The 18,499-nt window shown below is 39.6% G+C and overlaps 1 long non-coding RNA gene across 1 annotated transcript in view; it reads left to right on the top strand.

The window, feature by feature from the left end:
* Window positions 1-18,499, top strand: part of LOC307057748 — a 110,789-nt gene that overhangs the window by 23,924 nt on the left and 68,366 nt on the right. The window contains exons 2-3 of the long non-coding RNA XR_013811071.1: window positions 1,622-1,677; window positions 2,789-2,870. This is a non-coding gene — a long non-coding RNA (uncharacterized lncRNA). The remainder of the gene's footprint in view (window positions 1-1,621; window positions 1,678-2,788; window positions 2,871-18,499) is intronic.

Here is an 18,499-nt window from a genome sequence, read left to right as displayed (position 1 = left end):
TGCAGATGACTAGGCACGTGTGTGCTGTGTGGGGAAGGTGGAGAGTATGTGCATTCGTTTCTAGCCAGAGGAAGTGAGGTGTGCAACATCTCTGAGGCGTTGAGGGATCTTTGCGTTTAAGAGAGTAAAAGAGGAGACCAGTGTGGCTGAAATGTGAGGGTGACAGGAAGAGTGAGCACGGAGGAGGCTGGAGGGGTGAGCTGGGCCAGACCAAGGCTTGAGAGTCAGCTCTCGGGTGTTTATCATCAGACCCGTGCAGAGCACTAAAGGAGTCGAAGTAGGGCTGAGCCATGACCTGTTTTCTATTTTTAAATGTTTACTCTGGACACATTGTGGATAATAGATTGGAAGGGAGGAAGCGGAAGCTGGGAAAATAGCAAGAAGTGTTTCATGTTTGTCCAGGAAAAGGATGATAGCAGCTTGGACTAGGATGGTGGTAGTGGAGGAGATAGGAGAACACTTGTCTGGAGAGAGAATATTGGAGGCCACTGGCATCTGAACTGTGATTGCTCTGACATGCTCACCCAACAATCTGCTGTTAATTTGGCTTGATCTGCCTGTTTGGTACCCATACCTGGGATTTCAGGCAGTATTTATTGACCAAAGAAATGTGAGTATGTTGGTCAAGCTGGATGGAGCAAGTGTCCAGGCTGTGTGATGACATATTTTTCATTGGAAATGAATCCATAGGCTTTGTGGCTTATCTGTCAATCTTTTATGAGCTTTGTTAACATGAATCAGTATTGATAAACATGATCATTTTTGAAACCTTAGTGAGATAGACTTTTGGAGCCAGCAGAGGGAGGGACAGAACCTGGACAGTTGTGAGTTCCCCGAGGTAAATGTCACCTGGTGGAGACTCTCTGAACTGCTACCTTTCCTAAGCAACACCCTCTTTTTTTTTTTTTTTTTTTTTTGCTGTATGTGGGCCTCTCACTGTCGTGGCCTCTCCCGTTGTGGAGCACAGGCTCCGGACGCACAGGCTCAGCGGCCATGGCTCACGGGCCCAGCCGCTCCGCGGCATGTGGGATCTTCCCGGACCGGGGCACGAACCCGCGTCCCCTGCATCGGCAGGCGGACTCTCAACCACTGCGCCACCAGGGAAGCCCCAACACCTTCTTTTTTGATGAATGCTTTTCCATTATCATTTTTAAAAATTTAAAGTAAATCTGTAATATCAATAGCTATATTCACCAGTTGTTTCTATCTTTAGAACAGAAATTATTTTACCCAGTGGGGAAGGGTGCTGCCACCTAAAAAAGAATTTCAGAGGGAATGTAGTTTGAAAAGGCATATTAAATGTAGAAGGATTCAGAGTCAAGGAGAATCTTACCCTACATTGTTTCCCTATGCATCTATCTTTTTATTATTATGCCATGTTGATTTCTTTTGAAATCATAAAGTATTTGTTTTTCAAATCTCCTTTTATTGATACATGTAATGATATTGTCTTAATGGTTTTATTTAGGAACTCAGTAAAGTTAGGCAGTTGAAATAATTCACTAAAGTTTAATGAAGACCCGTTGGTACTCTCAAGTCCGGAAGATATCAAACAACGATATAAAACATTATGTGTGCATTTGTGACCACTCACTAACAATATTTTCCTCATCTTTTGCAGGAGAAAATGGAAAAAACGGAGGTACTTTTAATGGAACAGAATAAACCACTGAACAGGTAGCTACATTATCAGGGGTTGTGTACACATGTATTAGAGTTAATATTTGTGAACTCCTTAGAAGGTTACCTGCACGCAGTAAATAACTACATAAGTGTTCACTACTATTAAGTTCCTTTAGCTGTACCTGAGCCTAAAACAAACCAGTCATACATCCAAAAACTACCCAACAAAAACAAACCATTTGCCCCTAAAGCAAGTGTGAACATCACATGGTCTCTGTGTGACCTCTTAACAGTGGCCTGAGAAACTTAATTTCTTAATCCTTGAGCACTCAATTCATGATGACCTTGTGTCAGATCAGTTTCAGTTTTTTGAAACAAAACAAGCTTCTTTACAATTCTTGAAGAGCTTATCATTTGTGGAGATGGCTTCGTTTACAGGTGGCCACTGAAATGGCTTGTGGATAGTTAGTAAAGGTAGAGAGGATGGCATTAAGAACAGAACTCACATTTTCTGATGATGCCGAGATTACTTGGAATAAGAAGTTTCAAACTATTGACCCTGCCCAGGCTCTGCCTTCACATCACAAAACTGTCGGTGTTATTAAGACCTACTGACACATTCAACAAACATTGATAAGGGGCCTATTATGTGCCTAGTGCTGTGCTTGGCCTTGAGATTGCAAAGATGAACATGTCACTTTTCTCCTCACCCACCCCATCTCTCTGGATCTGTACCGGTTCCTGCCTTCTTTACCTCACTGGGGGCGAGACTGGGGTCTCCTGGCCAGAGTGATGCTCTAGATCCCACCTTCCCTCCCACCTTCAGCTCTTCTGTCTCCCCCGGCTCCACTCCCTCCACTCTTTATTCAGGGTGGGGAGAAAAACTCTGGGAGTGGAGGCCCCACAGTCTGGTTTGGTAGTGTTAGACATTTCTCTAGAAGGCCTGCTTTCCCTGGACTTCTGTGTCAGAGTTCACATAGTTCATTTTAAATATTCCGTGGTTTTGTGTTTTGCTATGCTTCCCCTCTGGCATTTGGGGATATTATTATCTTTGGAAGTTACTTTTCTATTCAGAAGTGTGACATTATGAACTTGAGGGAGGCGGGCACTCGTGGTGTGCTCAGTGTGTCAGTGGTTCTCATACCCTTTTTATTGGAACCCACAGGAAGAAATATGTGTCACGTTAGGACCCAGTGCACGCACTTGCGCACGTGGATGTATGGTTTCCCGATACATCTTCACTATATGTGAGTGTGATAGAATTTTCTAGTCTATTGTATTCTCTATCACTTTTTTTTTTTTCTCTTTTTTCTCGCTTCATTTAAACGTTCCTCATAACCTACTAAATGGGTTTCATAACCTACTAGTCAGTAGTGCTTTGGCAGACTTGCTGTATTTTTGTGCTATGGTAGGGGCACCCGCTTTCTTGCCTTTCTGTCCACATTCTGTGGTAAGGTGTGTGTATCTTTTATCCCTAAACGTCCCGCCCCCCAACTTGCCTTAACTTAGTTCTTTATGTGCGAAACTCTCTCCCTCGTTTGTAACTTAGCTTATGTTTCTGTTTTGTCACATACCATTCACTCCTCAACTTTCTTTGTTTGAACTTTGACATTCCTCTCCTGACCAATAGACAAGAATTACTATTTCAAATGAAATAGATACCTCTGTGCTATTCGATCTTGCATAGTAAATGTAATTTTTAAAAAGTAACACATGTATTTTTCATTAATTTCAATGTTTACTAAACTTTCATAGTGTGCAGGAAAGCTTGTATATTGGAATGCATTGAAGTTACCCACTTTAATCACTTAATCTCCTTAAGCATTTTTAGGATTTCTGGCTCAGCATCTAATAAACTGAAATGCGTTCATGCTATATCACTCAGTCAGGGAGCTGATATGTAATGAGGGAAAAGGATTTCATGGTAAAATTTGATTCCTTACCTTCATGTGTTTTTTCTTAACGGGACTATAATATGATAGTTTAGTAAAGCACCCAACAAGCCAGGATCTATTCAAAACTTTTGGAAATGAGAGTTCACTCTTCCAAGATAGTTAAGAACTTCATTTTAAATGTTGTAGGTTTGCAGCTTGATTTGTTAGATGAGAGATACATTTGGTTCTAGTTTGAAGGCTAGTGCTGGAAAAACAAGAAGCTAAAATCTATTGCTTTATCTGTTTTGAACCCCTTATCACAATATCGTGGTGACTTCTGTGCAGCAAAATTCTCACTGATTTCAGAGACAAGTTTATTTATAAAGGAATCATAATTATATAATCTAAGATTACTTAGTATGTACAATAAATTTTAATGGTTATAATGTGCAAAATGGTTCTTTTAACCTAAGATAAACCAGCATTCACCTGTCTTTGAAGATTCTTTCTAAGGTTTATAGGCAATAAATGAGACAGAATATCCCAGTTTGCTGAGTTAAAAAGATCTAATTTGAGTAGTCATAGAAGTTTCTAAATATTTTGTTATTGAAGCCAAGCCAAAGTTCATTTGGTTCTTTGAGTATGTTCTAATTTCAGTCATGATTAATGAAGCCTTTCCATGTAATTATAAATATAGCATATTTGCCAAAATTTAGCCAAATGTTAAGTTATTATATTGTATTATTTTATATTGTTATAATATTACTTAGCCAAGTATTATAGGTGAACACATTCCTATACTTTACAATGATTTTAAATGCCACATAGCACAATTTGGATTTCTTTGTTTTGCCCTATCTAGGGTTTGAAAGTATTGGGAGAAGAGAATAAAGCAGACTTTGACAGCTAGTAGATGTTAAGGTATATTTACCAAAATCCTTTGACAAAAATCATTATCTAGGATTTCATTTTGATTTCCCTTTCTTTTTTTTTTTTACTTTCTAAGGCAATTTTAAATGAATCATAAAGTATTTTTTCCATTAACTAAATAGAGCACGCACAACACTAAAATTTTCTGATGTTTTCTTAGTCTTAATTAATTAAGGGACACTAACTTCTTCCTGGACGACTGTTCCTCAGATATATTCTTCCTTCTTTTACTCACTAATTTCTTTGAAGATTGATTGAATCGGTGCAGTATTCTACAGCCACGTGCATTTATATCATTTGGGCTAGGACACAATTAATGCATCATCTCTGCATGGAAGAGGACCTAGGAAGGTGCAGGTGATGCAGTGGTACCTTTCTGGCAGTCATATTGTCTCCAGGCAGTTGAAGGCCAGTGCTAGGAAGATGCCAGAGGGGCTGTACTGGTAGGTGATCCAGAACCCTCTCTAAATTGAGGAAAAACAAAAGGGAATATGCATAGAGCTAATGGAAGATCCTGTCTCGGAAGAACTGAGTAAGCAGCTCATATAGAAATAAACCATGAGGACAAATCCTTCCAGCCTCTCCCAAGATGGCAGTCAGTGCTCTGTAGTTTCCTCATCACATCCCCATTGCCACCAAGACTGCGCCAACCTCGGTCATGTGTTTACCGTTAGAGGGGGTTATTTTCATTCCTTTCCATTCTCTGTACTCTTGCCTTTTGAGACAGCTACTACATGTTCTCTTACCTCCCCGATGATTTCTTCCAAGTAACCGTATAAGCGATCCTAAAACTTCGGTGTGAGCCCTGGGTCTTCCCTTTGTCCCGTTCCGTTCCTGACGAGTGAGCTCACAGGATTAGCACAGCATAGGCAGGGGCGGGTGCTAGAAGGTAGTGAAAGAGAGAGTTCAAATAAATACTTCAAAACTACTTCACTTGAATCCCTACTTTTTGAAAAAAATTAAGAAACCATAAAAGGCCTTTAACTGGGAAAAAACTTTTTGTTAAGAGTGAATTCTAGGGCTTCCCTGGTGGCGCAGTGGTTGAGAGTCCGCCTGCCGATGCAGGGGACACAGGTTCGTGCCCCGGTCCGGGAAGATCCCACATGCCGCGGAGCGGCTGGGCCCGTGAGCCATGGCCGCTGAGCCTGCACGTCTGGAGCCTGTGCTCTGCAAGGGGAGAGGCCACAACAGTGAGAGGCCCGCGTACCGCAAAAAAAAAAAAAAAAAAAAAAAAGAGTGAATTCTAGTCTGTTTCCTAGCCTGCTCTTGTTTAGTCCTAGTGCACAGTACATGCCTGGAAATCAGTAGAAAAACACCAGAATGTATATTTGTTAGTCCCTTTAACCAGCAGCTTTGAGAGTATACAGAAGCAGGAGTTGATCCTTGCCCCCTGCCTGGCTCCGTTCATAGGCATTTGTGCCGCCCCCCGCCCCGCGCCCCCATTTCAGAAGGTAAACCACGTTACCATCGGACAAGGTTGTACTGGCTTCAGAGAATGGCACAGCTGAAAAGGATATTATTGATGGTTCCAGGGGACAAATTATGGCAGAAACCTGAACAGTATTTGGGAACATAAACTACCATGAGTTTAATAACCCCCAAACAAGAACAACATGTATTTTTTAAGAAGTATTTATTTCATACTTGTCCAGTTTTTCTGGCCATTTTCCTTTATTCATTTTCTGTGAGGGGAAACTGAAGTGAAAATAGAAATTATTTTTATCCCCTTTATTAAGGCACCTAGATTGATTGTGAAAAGCATGAGAAGTCACGTCAGGTAGCCAAGCACTTCTTTTAAAAGCATGAATAAAAGAAACAGAAGACAGGGCTTCCCTGGTGGCGCAGTGGTTGAGAGTCCGCCTGCTGATGCAGGGGACATGGGTTCGTGCCCCAGTCCGGGAATATCCCACATGCCGTGGAGCGCCTGGGCCCGTGAGCCATGGGCACTGAGCCTGCGCGTCCGGAGCCTGTGCTCCGCCACGGGAGAGGCCATAGCAGTGAGAGGCCCTCGTACTGCAAAAAAAAAAAAAAAAAAGAAAAAAAAGAAACAGAAGACAGTAAACAACAAGATATGACATAGTGTGTTATGGGTTGCTAGTTTTGAACTTCAGTCCTTCATAGCACTAGAGCCTAAGTATTTATGTTGTCAAGAAATAAAGTAAGTGTGGACTTCCCTGGCGGTCCAGTGGTTAAGACGCTGTGCTCCCAGTGTAGGTCCCCGTCCCTGGACGGGGAACTAAGATCCCGCATGCCATATGGTGTGGCCAAATAAAAAAATAACAACAACAACAAAAAGTAAGTGAAATGCTTGGTTCATTCTAAGTGCTAAGGACATGCAGCTGATATTGTTGACACATACAAAGATACTCAGTGGTGCTCTCAGGACATTCTTTTAGTCGTGTTTCCTATAGTTCAGGATGGGTTTGTTTTGACCTATCCTATTTTTTTGTGATAATTTGTATGGCAAAGAAAACAGTGAGGTTAATAGCCTTTATTATTTCCTATGTGCTAAGCATTGGGTGATGAGTGTGAGGGGAGACACTGCCACCATCCCAGTTTTACAGAATGTGTTTGATAACAGAAGGTTCTAGTCAGTTCCCAGCAGAGACCATAGTCTCATCAGAACCAAATGGTAGTTGGCTTTAAGTAATGTTGCAGCAATATTTAAAGGCTTAAAAAGCTTCTTTACATTGTTGATTAGCTGTGATAGCCACACAAGGAAAATACTCCTTATTAAAAGAGGGGGTTTTCACAGAGTAAAAATGTAACTCAGATTTTCCTAAGTTTGTAGCATTGCTTTCATATTCTTGAGGTTAAAGATTTTTACGTAATTATTTGCAATTTACAATCTAGTCCTCAGGGATAGAATAGTGTAATATAAGAAAATTGAAAGTAATATTCCCTTTTTAAATGTATATAATCAACATGTTTCATGTATTTCCTGAATATTTGCTATTTTCAGTTGTACGTGATACATCTTGTGATTTCAGTAGGAAATGGACCTTTTAGGCAGACAGATTCTGAAGGATTTCCATATTGGGGGTATGTTATGTCCACATCAATAATTGGAAGAAAATAAATCCAATACCTCTGATTGAAGAGGCAAATAAATATATATATGTAAAATCAATTTTCAGTTTACCACCTTAATGGAAGGGAACATTAGCATGGCTAATCAAAAGTTTTCAGCAGCCAACTCAGCCAGCTTTTTTTGTGTAACAAGGAAATAAAGGCTTACTTCTCTTTAAAAAAAAAAAAGTTTTCTTTTCACAGTAACTTATCTTCTTGTTTAGTTTTGCTTTGGGTTCTTTGCTTTCTGGAATGCACAGCAGACAGCAGTGGATTTGGAAGTGGCTCAACATATATTTGTAAAATAGAGGAATATCCCTATAATCTAAAATAAATTGTAAATATTGTGAAAAGTTTAAATTAATACACAATTGAATTATGGATTTTATTACATTTCCATTGTAGATTCAAATTCATTTGCCTATTCTTAAAACTATAAATGTCCAGGGTAAAACAGGTTAATTAACACTTGAATCTATCTTAACAAGCCCTCCTGTCTCCCATCCCCCACTATTCCTATCTTTTTAAAGGTGAAATTAGTATAGAATGAAGATCAAAGATATTTGAAGGGGAGAATAAGTCACAGAATAATTTAAATTTAACCATTTGAATTTGGAATGGGAAGGAAGGCTAGAAGTCACTTACACTAACCTTTTCAATTTACAGACAAGGAAACTGAGTTTCTGAGAGCTGATAGGACTGCACAAAGCCACAGAGTTATTAAAGGGCAGAACTAATACTGACAGGTAGATAGCACTTCTTCAACCGGGACTTTTAATGATTTTTTTCAGCTTTATTGAGGTATAATTGACAGATTATAAACATTATAAAATGTACAACATCATGATTGATGAACATATACCTTGTGAAAGGATTACCTTCACTTGAATAATTTTCAGAAATTAATAGTAAACCGCAGTCTTTTTTGTCTTTGCTTTTTGTTTTTTAACACACTACTTGGAAAGTGTGTGTCTTGGGAAAAGGTAGTGGAAAGCAAAGCCCACTCATACCGTGGGTACTGTTTTTTCCACTCTGCTCGACTGGGGGCAGCCTGATGGGTACAGATAGGAAAGGAAGAGAGAGGCCTAATCGTCACTTCAGTGACAATGAAGGTTTTATGGGATAATTTTTAAACCTGGAACCACCTGCTTTTCTAGAAATAGTTGCTCCCTGAGAAGTTCAATGTCTTTCTCAGCTACTTGTGTCCATGTCCAACCCAGAAAACACCACCCCCTAATTCCTGTATTCTAGGGAGGTCTCTGGCAGATCCCCTCCTGTTTAGAATATTATTACCTGTATGATTTTTTACTGGTAGAGAGGCAGTTTTAGCGTTGTCAATTAACTTACTGTGTTAGTGCGCTGAGCTTGCTGAGGCTACAGATTTATGTTGGACTTCTTTCCCCCTACCCCGTAAATCATTTTGCTTCCCAATTTAATTTAAAGTCGAATTCTTAGAACCAGGTACTACTATCATTTGCGTGGGACCACATGAATGCTCTTGGTTCCAAGTACAGTTAATGAGACAGGGTAAATGGGGCAGGAAAATGAGCATCATCACCCCAAAAAAAAAAAAAAAAATCCCCATGTGTAATACCACTAGTCAAAAGTGTCATGTTTGTAGAGTGCAGATCTTACCACTCTTTTATCCAAAAATGTATCTTTCTTAGAAGCTGACTGACTAGATTGGTATATACTTTATACTTGACTCATCCTTTTTTTTTAACTACAGCAAATGTACCCTCTAACCCATGTGAAAAGTATTGGTTTTAGACACAATACCTGGTAGAAGTAAACAGTTTAATCTGACCTGGAAAAGAAGTAACCTAAATATACCTAAAATTAACCTAAAAATTGTGATAGTGGTAAATAGTAAAATCATAGTTCCAGCTCCTAGTATTATATTGACGCTGGCATATACACAGTTATTATTCAGTTAGAAATTTTATTTTGACAGCACTCTACCTCGTATGTATTTTTCAAGAGGGTGTTAAACCACTGCCTTACTTTTGCCAGACTCCTTAGAGAATGTCTATGTAGCAAAGTGTGGTAAATCATTGTCACAGTACACTGAAGCCTCAAGAGTTTGTCTTAGTTATCTGAGTATTTCACTGCATTTTGAAAGAATCCTGAATTATTCTCATAATTTAATCCTCCCCATCACAATGTACAGTGCTTCATTATGCATTAATTTTTTTATAACTTAAAAGTTTGAAAGATAATGATGTTTGTTTTGTCACAAGATGCTTTCATGAGAGGTTTCAAATTGTGTGGCCAGGTGTAGTTGTCAGACAGAGACCTAAATGTTGTTTTGCTTTTGTTCCAGAATTCATTTGCACTGGCTGTTTTAATTCAGATTAAATAAGGGGAGGAGGAGTACTGCCTTCTCCTTTCAATATGTGGAAGCATATAGTGTTTACTCAGCATTTAAACGGTGCTGTTTTGGGTTCTGAGGTAGCTGAGGAAGGGTAACCATGCTACCAGGAATTATGTTGATTTTTACTTATTTTATTATCTGTTTAGGCCCTACCTATAGGGCTTAGTGTATATGCGGAAGACAAGGGTGGGTAGACGGGAGGAAAAGAAATCTTTAGTACATAATTCTTTCATATTTTTCTGTAACACGATGGTTCACTTGCCACAGTGTATATTACACCTGCAGTTTCTTTGGATCTTATGTGAAAACCAGTGAGGAGAGTAACACAAGTGGGTGCGAAGAAAGAGGTACCCCTACGAGCTCTGTATCACCCAGACTGGCAGTGCTCACTGCAGCTACAGGATTCACTGCTTCGTGGAGATAAGACATGGAAGATGTGTCAGAAATGTTTGGCTAATAGAAAAGTTTAAGTGCCAGCACCTGAGAATGAATTCTTTTTAACTTTTAAATAAATGAGAGTTAGACTCATTACAGCAATGTAGGGACCTACTCAGTCGCATTCTTAACATGTTTTCTAGGGATGGAAGAAAGGATGGAGTCTGAACTGATTTGCTGGGAATCACGTTCAGAATGCATCCAGGATATCGAAGTGTAAAAGAGGTGAGCTGCCTCTGGCCTAGACTGTGGCTTGTACTTTAATAGCAGGAGAAATGAGGACAGACAGCAAAGCCTGGGCAGTAGTGTTGACGGCCTGAGTTTGCCTCTGGGCTCCCGTTTCCCCAGTGCCACTGTCTGACTCTCAATTATGGATGATTATGCTCTTAACTGGTAAGGATTCTGTACATGAAGATTGAGGAGCCTGGATCCAGACTTCTTGGGTTCAGATACTGGCTTCGCCTCTTAGGCGACTGACTGAATTTCTCAGATTCTTCATTTGTAAAAAAAAAAAAACAGGGATAATATTAGTATTTACCTTTCTGGGGTTATTAAGGGGATCAGATGAGTTAATATGTAAAGTGCTTAGAACACTATCAGGCACACAGTAAGCGCTGAGTGTGTGTTAGCTGTTATTATGATATGTGACCCTATTTAATTTTTAAAATTTCATCCTCTCTCCATGACCCTTATGTAGGGAGAATAGACACTTAACTAGGTGAATGAGTGAATAATGACTTGTATGGTATCTTTAGAATGATTGATTGGTAATGTAAATGCATTTTGTAAACTAACTTGGTTAGTTTTCAACAGAAGGCCGCGTAGGCACCGCACTGATTAAATTACATCCAGGCACGATCCTGCCACCTCATCTCAACCATGGTGCTTTATCTTCTTTCTAATAAACCATTTTCTTTCCTGGAACTCACGGAAAGGATTGTGTTTTACATCATGAAGAAGTACACGCAGCACACGTAAATGAAGCAGTTAACTTTATGAAAGAATAGTTACACTAAGTTCAGTGAGCTCTTGTTTCCTGTTTTATTCTCTTGTTTCATTTTTGTAAAAGTGCTGCTTGCAACGCATTGAAATTATTTCACAACCCACTAATGAATTACCCTACAGTTTGAAGAACACTGCATTAAACCTGTTTGACTTGTCTAGAACCAAAGTGGGGATACCTTTGATTATAACCAATACTTCCTTCCTTTTCATTCTCTTTCCTAACTTCCCCTGAGAGTGGAGCTGGGATTCACCAGCTTTAAACACCCCCCCCATATATTTAAATGCCACCAACCTATTTAGCAAGGGCAAAGTTTGCATTGTCATTTAAAAGGACTTTAAGTGTTACTGTATTTCAGATTCACTTTCAGCACATTTGTAATATTAAAAATACATAGAGCTCATATCACTATAAGGTAGGATCCAATAATCACTTTCAGGAAGGTGTTGAAGGTTAAGTATGACAAGAGTAACAGATTTTTCAGATTGTGATACCTGACTTCTCTGCCCCACTCCTCCCCAGTTAAATAAGGCATTAAGAACATATGCAGAAAAGTGACTTTATTGGTAGAACAGAGCTCTTGAGAGCTGTTGGCGTCCTGAGCTGTCCATAGTCTCCAGTGTGTTCCGTCTTCGGCCAGCACCGTTTGTTGGGCTCTTACTGTTTAGAGCTGCTCATGCCCTGTGACCATGAAGCTGAACATAGGCCACTGCCCCTGCTGAGCCCTGATTCTCTGTTCTCACCAACTGAGCCACCAGCCAGACCAAACAACTGTTGATACTTCTTTGAAAGCTTGACAGCCAGATTCGGACCAAGGTTACCACACAAGGCCTTACACGTGACCAACCGCACGTTGCCTTAGGTCAGCCTCCCACGCCCCTGCTCCACACAGCAGCCAAGCACTCCTGGCTCAGTTGCTGTGTCTAATCCAGCACCTTTTCCATCGAACTTGGTGAAAGTCTGAATATTACATTCTCTTCTTTTCCTGCCCATCCCCCTTTAGGTCATAGTCTTTGTTATTAAATCCATACCTACCTCTTTATCATATTTCCCCCATATTTCAAGTAAATCTCTTAAGATTTTTTTCTTTCTTCCCTCTGTTTGATTTTGGAGAGCCCCCAGTGGTGCCAGTCATAGCTGGTAAGTCAGGAGTAGGGATATAATCATTATCAAGAGGAAAGAGCGTAGTATATTTGGAGGTAGAATAAAGCATGATAGTCAGTGTCATTAACTTTCAGATCTCTTAAGTGTCTTAGTCTGGTTCATCCTCTTCTGATTATACCTTCTTACACACTTGCGTAGAGAAATAAACATCATTCTTAGTTTATTTTATTCCTCATATAATTGTTAGTATTGCAGCACAGTTGCAGTGTACATCTCATTTCAGATGTGTGTGTGTGTATGTATATTTATATTTATATAGTATTGTATTACAGATACATTATGAGTGAAATAAGTTTCTGTGGAATGACCTCTGGGTACTAACTTTCATTAGCAGCATCAATCCTAAAGGAAAAGCGGCACCAGTTCTAACCCACCAACGTTAAGTATATTTTGGGTATGTAACCAGGTATTTGAGGACTACTTAATGTCTTTATTTCTCTTAGCCATGCTTCTGTTCATGGAAGAAGGTTGACTATCTTAAAATCACCCAAGTACTACTAGAGTAGTATGAGTAGAGTAACTTCCATAATTATTTTCAATAACAACTTAAAATGGAAATCATAGGAAAATTTAGAGTATTCTGAAAATAGGAATATGTTTAAGCATGGATTTTGAAATGACAAATCACTTTTATCATTTCTGTATATATAAGTGTTTATGACACTCTCTTATACATAAAAGTTTACTACTTTCAAACACTACGTTTATTCTGAGGGAAAGTTGAATGAAGAACATTGGGGCCTTTCCCCAGTTCATGTTGGTGGTCCCAGGTGACTCAGGACAGCCCTCTCACTCTGGCCACTTTCTCACATGTACACGTGAAATGTGATGGCTTTGGCTGATGAAACACATTATCTTTTTGAAGACTTGGAAACAGCAGTCAGAAACTGTTTAAAAAGAAAAGGCTAGTACACTTTCCTATTAGTAGAATTTTTAAAGTTTTGGGTCTTCATGAAGGCATTTCAATCTTTGTTCTCTCTGCCGACCTGGTATTATACCTTTTAAAATAATGGTTACCAAACAACTCTTCAAAATCATTATTCATTTTTAATCTCAGGGTAATATTTTTCTTTTGCTTGAGTTTTAGTATATACTCTGAAACTTACTGTACTGTAGGTAGCAAGCTAAAGGCCCCTGGTGAAAGTGAAATCATGGCAAGGGGTCTTGTACATCATGAATATGTTCTCATTCATTGAAGATGCATTATCTTGACACAATTTTGTGTTTATAAAATGACCTTGAACTTGCAGATATGCTAAGAGTATTGTTGACAAAGAGATACCAGTAGAGATTATAATCTTTCTGTTTGGGTCCACACAAGCCAAATACGCAACAGAATTCCTAAGCTTAATGTAGTAAATAAGCAGCATTTGGACTTAGGGCTTTTAACAATTTTTATATATGCCCAACTTTGAGACATAAAGGCATACATAGAATATAATAATAAAGTATACATTTTTAAAAATCATCAAGGTCTGAGAAAAGATAAAACAGAGCCCTTGGGGTTTGGCAGTGTTGCCTCGGTAGCCACGCTGAGGGGTGAGATGAGTCAGCAGGCCCAGATCAGGAGGGCTTTGCATCCTCTAGCCCACCACATCAACCGAGGATGCTCTGCTTTCATCTGGTGCCTATATTGGGCTTCACCTAAGATTTCATTTGGGGGAGGGCTTCCAGCGCTAACCTACATTTTGAGAACCGGTGCTCTGACAGATGCAAATTTTACCTATTAGGCAAAATAGTTGGAACACCAAATACACTAGATCAACTCATAGTAAAATTAAAGATATGAAGTCGGCTTCCTTATAGCCCTGTCTGTGTTAGGATGTCAGAGTGTGTAGTCATCCTGAGACACAGCGGGGGGCACTTGGAAAAGTTTGTTCGTAAGCACACTGTTTTCTAAGTTGGGCTCCCCTCATCCAGAAAGTTCCCTTAGAAATTTTATGCATGTTGGAGGAACAGATAAACCCTTTTTATTCAGTGAAACATAATTTTTATACTCGCTGGTGATGTTCAAATCACATTTCTCTATGCACGTTGTAATGATGGTGCTTCCCCACTGCTACTGCCACCCTGCCGCCCAGCACTTTGGACTGAAGTGAACTGACTGCTTAAAATGGAGCACAGCTGATGGAAAAGGACTGTGAGTTTTCTGCAAGTTCACACAGTCTTGTGGTGGATAAAGAAGGAACCAAGAAAAAGAAATATGGAAAGACGATATCATTTTAAGTGCATTTCTGACAATGTTGCTCAGTTTCCTTTTTAAAAATCCTTTATTGTTCAGAGGATAATGGGGGTGGAGGTGGGCATACAGGGCCAACGTGAAGTCTGACATAGAGAATGCGTTGCCGGTAGGTCCCTGCCGTTGGACGTGGACTCCGTGTGTTCATACCCTTGTGAAGCAGGGTTTTTTGTGTTTGTTTTTGTTTCGGTGAGACTTCTGTGGCAAGGAAAACTGTCTGTAACGTTCTTGATGTGGTGCCTGGAACATCGTGAGCAGTCAGTAAACGTTAGTGTCCTCTCTCCTCATTTTCCTCCCCTTGTTTTTAGCAGCATGTTTTATTCTGGTAACATCTTTTAATGTAATGTTCACATTCAACATCAACTACTGTGTTTTTCAGCTCCCGCAGCTTGAGCTTTTGTCTCTCAGGTAGAGAGGTGGTGGGGAGGAGAGGCCAGGTGAACCCAGGCAGGCTCTCCTTTCCCCTGGAGTTAAAGCCTCAGGACTGAGGTGGCTTTAGCATCCTTATCTCTCCTGATTTCCGCAGGAGTCAAAGACAAAATAACTGAATGAAAGGGAAGATGGCAGCAGCTGTAATCAACTGTTCAGTTCCACTGACAGGAAAAAATCATCTTCCAGCTTTAAAGGATTTAAAAATAACCTGGAATGCTTCTTAACATGCAGATCCCTGGGCTCCACCCCAGAGTTCTGAGTCAACTTTAGGTCATTCTGATGCACGTGGTCCAAGAGCTGCGTGCTGAAAACCCCTAATTCTAAGATCAGTTACACCACTGCTCCGTTATTCTTCGTTGATCATCAGTGTAGCATAAAGACTAAATTTCTTTTGAGAATTTTTACCACTTCTTGGTAATTCTGAGTCCCAAAACCATGGCTTAGAATTCTTGGCTTAAAAATATGTGGACCGTGCCTATACTTACGTGTAACTCTTAGGCAGCTGCATAACACAGAAAACTTTGGCAGTGGCATGAGATTTATTTTTAAATTGCAGCGTCGACATAATTCTTTCTTCATTGACTTTGCCTGATGAGGGAGTCCTATCTCACTGTGGTTTGTTCTCCCGGTGGTTTCCGTAGGGTTAGGGAGAATGCTACAGAGAAAAAAGAACCCTGTCTAGTTTTGACTCACTCAGACGTGGTGTGTCTTTCCTCTTTCTGAGATGGGATATGAGAGGCATGCCCCAAAGGTGGCAAATCAGACTTCCACACGCGTTGCCTTCACTTAGCCAATAGCTTGCTCAGAACGTGTATATTACGATGTGCAGTTTCACTCATCAGGCGGATTTCGGACTCCAGCAGGAAACAGCCTTGAGTCTTGGGAGACTTCTGGGCTTTGGGCTTGGCACTGACTCCTCCACAGAAGCAAGGGGTGCATCTGGCTGTTAGAAGAATTAATGGGCATCCAGGTAAGGGTAGATTGGAGAAATCGTTCCTTGTTTTCCTTTGGGTGGATTTGAGATTTTAGAAAAATTAGTCCTCTGAGAAGAGCTCAGAACTATTTGTCTTAGGTTTTTCCCTCTGAGTTGCTTTTTAGGATTACCCTGTATGTCATCATTCCCTTTGATGTGAAATCCATCCTCTTCAAAGTGTAGTTTCATTTTCAAATCTTTTAAGCATAGGATTCCATTTCTCTTTCTGTGCATGAAATTTTTAAATAATATTAAATTAATATTTAAATTAAAATAAAATAACTCTAGTTGCTAAGATGCTAATTACACATAGGTTACTAGTTCGTAACTTAAGTCTCATGTTTTTTTAGGGAGTATGCTTTAAAAGTTGGGCGGGGAAAATCGGTGTTTGCATATGATTTATGAAACAATGACGTTACAAATGTGTCAGACTTTTCCCTATGTTAAAGGCCAAATTTTGAGGCACACTGCTTAATCTGTTCTGATGAAGGAGCCGTGAGACCTCTCCCCCTGCCACCCCCCCATGTTTACTCCTGGTGGGACCAGCTCCAGTTCTCTCCTCAGGCAGGGGGTTCCGACTGTGGATATTCAGTGCAGCGGCATTTTTCTTGAAGAAGTGAGTAAGCCTTCTTAGATGAATTCTCTCTTTGAGAGAGGTGGTAGAATTGCATCAGAAAGGCATTTACAGTAAATGGCTCCCTCCCCCCTTCCTGTAATGACCACATATGAAAGAATGCATTAATTCTTGTTTTGAGGAAATGAGAGTTGTAGAGTTCTATGGAAAACTCCCTGTTCATCATTAATTAACTAGATTGGAAAGTTAAAAATTGTAAAGCCAGAATCACTTTGTGCTATCTAAATAAATGTCACGGAGATAACAGCTTTTCATTCCATATTCTATATGAAGTAACTAGTTATCTTGAATTCATAAAGAGGAAATAATGTTGAATATGGCTATAGTTGATGGCATAAACCTAAACTAGTTTCTTCATAGTCATTTTCCTTATTAATATTTTTCTTAGGTATGTTACTGATTTTGTTCTTTAGGATTTGATTCTCTGTGGTAGAATATGAAGGCTGGAAGGAAAACTCCCATAGGTCATTAGCCAGGGGTTCTCATGGGAACAGTGCTGTCCCCTAGAGGACATAGTAGAAATTTGGCACATTGTTTGGTTCTGCAGTGAAGGGCCTTGAATCAGAGATTTTAAATGTCCCACAGTGGAAAAGACAGAAAGAACTGCCCTGTATCCCACATGAGTTTCAACTATCCTGTCGGATATTCATGCAGTGAAAATTAGTTTATAATTATCCGAGCTTAGACCTAAATTCATTTTACATAAAAACACAAGATAACCTTGGCATACTTTAAATACACACAGGATATACTCATTTTCATTCACCTGTACCTCTCCTCTTTTGTTTTCCTGTACTTTTAATATGGAAAGCTTCTGATTTGACTTCCATTGATCCAAGTATTCTTAATAAGTAAGTGATAAACATCTATTTCATTACATAGTTAATGGGACCTGAAAGTTATGTACATATTGAAATATGTCATGTTTTTATTATAAATTGTTTTGCTTTTAGGTTCTGCTTTACGTTACATTTAAGGTATTATATTGATGTTTTAAAAATATGTGTATACCAGGTAATGTTTACCAATGAATTTCATTTCAGAATAGCAAATATAAATAGGGCATTACAGAATTTTTTGGTTATAAAAAGAAAGCTTTGGGACTAGTGGGGTTTTAAACCAGTGATTCAGTTCCTCTCTGTAGTTCCAGGAAGGACAGTATGCAAATCACCCAGATGGGAGGGACGTTTATCTTCTATGTGAAGATCTCCAGGGAAGATTTCACATGTACTACATTAATATGTTTTAGTATCTTGAGGTCTTCACGTTAAGCTAGTTCTTATTAATACTTTCCAGGAATCTTTATTAGGTCACTCTAAAAACACCACCTTTAGTTTCTCCCTTCCTGTAGGAAAGGACAGACAGGTATGGAGAGAAGGTTACAGGTCATCTTGTAAACGATCAGAGGAGTTAAAAACAGACTCAGATTTTTTTGAACAAGGGGGCTTTGTGTCACTGTCTTCTTCCCAGGGACATGTTCTGCATGTGCCATGTTAGACTTCTGACTGTGTGCTGTAAATATAGTGCATCTTAGGTAAGGTATTGTCTGTGACACAGGATTATATCATCAGAGTCACAGCTGTGAGGTCAGGGTACCCAGGCACATGCATGCAGTGCTCACTGATACTTGTTGTTTGGGGCCACATTTTTAAATCTGTAGACCTTTTTCTTGGATTGCTATTTCTTGTGCATTTTTTGGTTGTTGTTATTCTTATGTGGATGTAATTATCGCTTCTGAAATATTTTTTA

Source organism: Hyperoodon ampullatus (genome assembly GCF_949752795.1).
Source record: "Hyperoodon ampullatus genome assembly, chromosome: 9".
Classification (NCBI taxonomy): domain Eukaryota; kingdom Metazoa; phylum Chordata; class Mammalia; order Artiodactyla; family Ziphiidae; genus Hyperoodon; species Hyperoodon ampullatus.
The sequence above is the reverse complement of the archived record's forward strand: the minus strand, read 5'-3'. Positions and strand labels throughout refer to the sequence as shown.